The 5000-nt window shown below is 50.6% G+C and overlaps 4 non-coding genes across 4 annotated transcripts; all 4 read right to left on the reverse strand.

Annotated features, from left to right (window-relative positions):
- Positions 1-320: 320 nt before the first annotated feature.
- Positions 321-402, reverse strand: TRNAS-CGA (transfer RNA serine (anticodon CGA)). The gene has a single exon. It is a non-coding gene; the product is annotated as a tRNA-Ser (tRNA).
- Positions 403-1969: 1567 nt separating this feature from the next.
- Positions 1970-2051, reverse strand: TRNAS-CGA (transfer RNA serine (anticodon CGA)). The gene has a single exon. It is a non-coding gene; the product is annotated as a tRNA-Ser (tRNA).
- Positions 2052-2414: 363 nt separating this feature from the next.
- TRNAS-AGA (transfer RNA serine (anticodon AGA)) lies at positions 2415-2496 on the reverse strand. The gene has a single exon. It is a non-coding gene; the product is annotated as a tRNA-Ser (tRNA).
- A 1122-nt stretch (positions 2497-3618) lies between these two features.
- On the reverse strand, positions 3619-3700 carry TRNAS-CGA (transfer RNA serine (anticodon CGA)). The gene has a single exon. It is a non-coding gene; the product is annotated as a tRNA-Ser (tRNA).
- Between the last annotated feature and the right edge of the window lie 1300 nt (positions 3701-5000).

The raw sequence follows: 5000 nt of genomic DNA on the forward strand, positions 1-5000 counted from the left end.
TAGCTTGCGTGCCAGTTGCTCCATCCTCTGTATCCACATGGACCCCTCCCAATATCTGCTGTAAAGATGCAGGCAAGGAAAAGCGCAGGATGGGCTTCTTACAGACGGAGGCGATGCCAGGCGTCGATGGCTCTAGCGGCAACTAGTGTCATGGTGGAAATATAATCGTGGCCCCCACCCCTAACAGTCAGAGAGTCCTGGATGGGAGTCTTCCCAATGTCTGCTTTATCGTCCATCCTATAATCAACATGCTTGTTTACATCTTGTTTTGGGGACATTTCCGAGCAAATTGCAAAATTGCAGCTCAGTTCAAACCGAGACGTAGTCGGCAGGGTTCGAACCTGCGCGGGGAGACCCCAATGGATTTCGAGTCCATCGCCTTAACCACTCGGCCACGACTACCCATGAGAGTAAAACTCTCACTCGAAAGATCGTGCTGTGCTTACACAATAGAGTCCTTACTCTCTACCGCCTTGCCTCTAGATCTTGTCCTGTACTTTCCACCCTTTTCTCTCATCATGCACCGTTCTTTCTCCTCACAAGTTTCTTTTAAATGTACATATACGTTTGAGATTGCAAAACCAAAACTGTCAAAACGTACCAGTTTCTCTGCGTTGTTCAAAAGGATGAAGCCGCTTTTACTCCTAGGATCTTGCTTGAATAGCTCAAGTGCGCCACAGCCTCCTTTAGTAATTGTATTATACTGCTATTTTAAAATTGTTTTCCAAACCAGAAAAGAGTAAATAATAAAAGCGGGCGCTGCGCCGTAGTCGAGAGGATTTGAACCTGCGCGGGGAAACCCCAATGGATTTCTAGTCCATCGCCTTAACCACTCGGCCACGACTACTCCTGAGCAAACATGTTTCTACTATAAACTTAACACTTTAGCCACACACACTGTCTCCTCCGCCCCTTACTTTATGCCGCTCTGCACCGTTCTCTTTTGGCCCTCCCATGACCCTTGAAAATGCATTCAAAAGTCAGAATCTCTATGGTCTGGCCCAAGTTCCCTAAATGCCATATCCCCTCCCTGCCAAGCTCGGACTAAGTGCCAGGGACAGATCTGTGCTAATAAACCTAGCAAGCGGCCAGGCAGCAGAGCCTCACCTTCACTAGGTTGCACTGGCTTCTGCCAGCTCCAAATTGAAACTGTTAACAGTGTCCTGTTTGGAAGCATGCCTGGGCAGGGGCTGTCTCTATGCAAATCGAGTTGCAGAGGCCTCCTGGGAGCCAATTTCGGCAAGCCATTTTGACAGGCTCCAGAGGAATAAATGGCCGCACGAGTGGTCCGGTAGTTAGTCTAAGCCATATGGCAAAGATTTGGGTGGTGGGCCTTCTGGGCATGTGGCCCTAAGCCTCAGAGGACCGCAGAATGGGTCCCTTCTGCCCAAATAGAGAGGTCTTGGCCGATCGGGGCCGAGAGGACAGGGGCCTCACCACCCTCTGACGGTCCTCCTGGGCGCCCTTCCTCTGCTCTCTGCTGTTGTGGCAGAAAGCTGTGCCTTCAGTCCCCTGGCTTGCACAGGGCAGCAAAAGACTGTACTTTCACTGGGTCGCAGGTAGGGGGCCTCTCCTGAATGCATCTGCCAAGGGAGGTCTAGAAGTGACACGAGAACCCTTGTGCTGACACACAAAAAAGGCTCGGCAGATAGCTTGCGTGCCAGTTGCTCCATCCTCTGTATCCACATGGACCCCTCCCAATATCTGCTGTAAAGATGCAGGCAAGGAAAAGCGCAGGATGGGCTTCTTACAGACGGAGGCGATGCCAGGCGTCGATGGCTCTAGCGGCAACTAGTGTCAGGGTGGAAATATAATCGTGGCCCCCACCCCTAACAGTCAGAGAGTCCTGGATGGGAGTCTTCCCAATGTCTGCTTTATCGTCCATCCTATAATCAACATGCATGTTTACATCTTGTTTTGGGGACATTTCCGAGCAAATTGCAAAATTGCAGCTCAGTTCAAACCGAGACGTAATCGGCAGGGTTTGAACCTGCGCGGGGAGACCCCAATGGATTTCGAGTCCATCGCCTTACCCACTCGGCCACGACTACCCATGAGAGTAAAACTCTCACTCGAAAGATCGTGCTGCGCTTACACAGAAGAGTCCTTAGTCTCTACCGCCTTGCCTCTAGATCTTGTCCTGTACTTTCCACCCTTTTCTCTCATCATGCACCGTTCTTTCTCCTCACAAGTTTCTTTTAAATGTACATATACGTTTGAAATTGCAAAACGAAAACTGTCAAAACGTACCAGTTTCTCTGCGTTGTTCAAAAGGATGAAGCCGCTTTTACTCCTAGGATCTTGCTTGAATAGCTCAAGTGCGCCGCAGCCTCCTTTAGTAATTGTATTATACTGCTATTTTAAGATTGTTTTCCACACCAGAAAAGAGTAAATAATAAAAGCAAGCTCTGCACCGTAGTCGGCAGGATTTGAACCTGCGCGGGGAAACCCCAATGGATTTCTAGTCCATCGCCTTAACCACTCGGCCACGACTACTCCTGAGCAAACCTGTTTCTACTATAAACTTAACACTTTAGCCACACACAATGTCTCCTCCGCCCCTTACTTTATGCCGCTCTGCACCGTTCCCTTTTGGCCCTCCCATGACCCTTGAAAATGCATTCAAAAGTCAGAATCTCTATGGTCTGGCCCAAGTTCCCTAAATGCCATATCCCCTCCCTGCCAAGCTCGGACTAAGTGCCAGGGACAGATCTGTGCTAATAAACCTAGCAAGCGGCCAGGCAGCAGAGCCTCACCTTCACTAGGTTGCACTGGCTTCTGCCAGCTCCAAATTGAAACTGTTAACAGTGTCCTGTTTGGAAGCATGCCTGGGCAGGGGCTGTCTCTATGCAAATCGAGTTGCAGATGCCTCCTGGGAGCCAATTTCGGCAAGCCATTTTGACAGGCTCCAGAGGAATAAATGGCCGCACGAGTGGTCCGGTAGTTAGTCTAAGCCATATGGCAAAGATTTGGGTGGTGGGCCTTCTGGGCATGTGGCCCTAAGCCTCAGAGGACCGCAGAATGGGTCCCTTCTGCCCAAATAGAGAGGTCTTGGCCGATCGGGGCCGAGAGGACAGGGGCCTCACCACCCTCTGACGGTCCTCCTGGGCGCCCTTCCTCTGCTCTCTGCTGTTGTGGCAGAAAGCTGTGCCTTCAGTCCCCTGGCTTGCACAGGGCAGCAAAAGACTGTACTTTCACTGGGTCGCAGGTAGGGGGCCTCTCCTGAATGCATCTGCCAAGGAAGGTCTAGAAGTGACACGAGAACCCTTGTGCTGACACACAAAAAAGGCTCGGCAGATAGCTTGCGTGCCAGTTGCTCCATCCTCTGTATCCACATGGACCCCTCCCAATATCTGCTGTAAAGATGCAGGCAAGGAAAAGCGCAGGATGGGCTTCTTACAGACGGAGGCGATGCCAGGCGTCGATGGCTCTAGCGGCAACTAGTGTCAGGGTGGAAATATAATCGTGGCCCCCACCCCTAACAGTCAGAGAGTCCTGGATGGGAGTCTTCCCAATGTCTGCTTTATCGTCCATCCTATAATCAACATGCTTGTTTACATCTTGTTTTGGGGACATTTCCGAGCAAATTGCAAAATTGCAGCTCAGTTCAAACCGAGACGTAGTCGGCAGGGTTCGAACCTGCGCGGGGAGACCCCAATGGATTTCGAGTCCATCGCCTTAACCACTCGGCCACGACTACCCATGAGAGTAAAACTCTCACTCGAAAGATCGTGCTGTGCTTACACAATAGAGTCCTTACTCTCTACCGCCTTGCCTCTAGATCTTGTCCTGTACTTTCCACCCTTTTCTCTCATCATGCACCGTTCTTTCTCCTCACAAGTTTCTTTTAAATGTACATATACGTTTGAAATTGCAAAACCAAAACTGTCAAAACGTACCAGTTTCTCTGCGTTGTTCAAAAGGATGAAGCCGCTTTTACTCCTAGGATCTTGCTTGAATAGCTCAAGTGCGCCACAGCCTCCTTTAGTAATTGTATTATACTGCTATTTTAAAATTGTTTTCCAAACCAGAAAAGAGTAAATAATAAAAGCGGGCGCTGCGCCGTAGTCGAGAGGATTTGAACCTGCGCGGGGAAACCCCAATGGATTTCTAGTCCATCGCCTTAACCACTCGGCCACGACTACTCCTGAGCAAACGTGTTTCTACTATAAACTTAACACTTTAGCCACACACACTGTCTCCTCCGCCCCTTACTTTATGCCGCTCTGCACCGTTCTCTTTTGGCCCTCCCATGACCCTTGAAAATGCATTCAAAAGTCAGAATCTCTATGGTCTGGCCCAAGTTCCTTAAATGCCATATCCCCTCCGTGCCAAGCTCGGACTAAGTGCCAGGGACAGATCTGTGCTAATAAACCTAGCAAGCGGCCAGGCAGCAGAGCCTCACCTTCACTAGGTTGCACTGGCTTCGGCCAGCTCCAAATTGAAACTGTTAACAGTCTCCTGTTTGGAAGCATGCCTGGGCAGGGGCTGTCTCTATGCAAATCGAGTTGCAGAGGCCTCCTGGGAGCCAATTTCGGCAGGCCATTTTGACAGGCTCCAGAGGAATAAATAGCCGCACAAGTGGTCCGGTAGTTAGTCTAAGCCATATGGCAAAGATTTGGGTGGTGGGCCTTCTGGGCATGTGGCCCTAAGTCTCAGAGGACGGCAGAATGGGTCCCTTCTGCCCATATAGAGAGGTCTTGGCCGATCGGGGCCGAGAGGACAGTGGCCTCACCACCCTCTGACGGTTCTCCTGGGCGCCCTTCCTCTGCTCTCTGCTGTTGTGGCAGAAAGCTGTTCCTTCAGTCCCCTGGCTTGCACAGGGCAGCAAAAGACTGTACTTTCACTGTGTCGCAGGTAGGGGGCCTCTCCTGAATGCATCTGCCAAGGAAGGTCTAGAAGTGACACGAGAACCAGCACAAAAAAGGCTCGGCAGATAGCTTGCATGCCAGTTGCTCCATCCTCTGTATCCACATGGACCCCTCCCAATATCTGCTGTA

The sequence above is a fragment of the Ambystoma mexicanum genome, chromosome 3q, assembly GCF_040938575.1.
Source record: "Ambystoma mexicanum isolate Mex_15411 chromosome 3q, UKY_AmexF1_1, whole genome shotgun sequence".
Taxonomy (NCBI): domain Eukaryota; kingdom Metazoa; phylum Chordata; class Amphibia; order Caudata; family Ambystomatidae; genus Ambystoma; species Ambystoma mexicanum.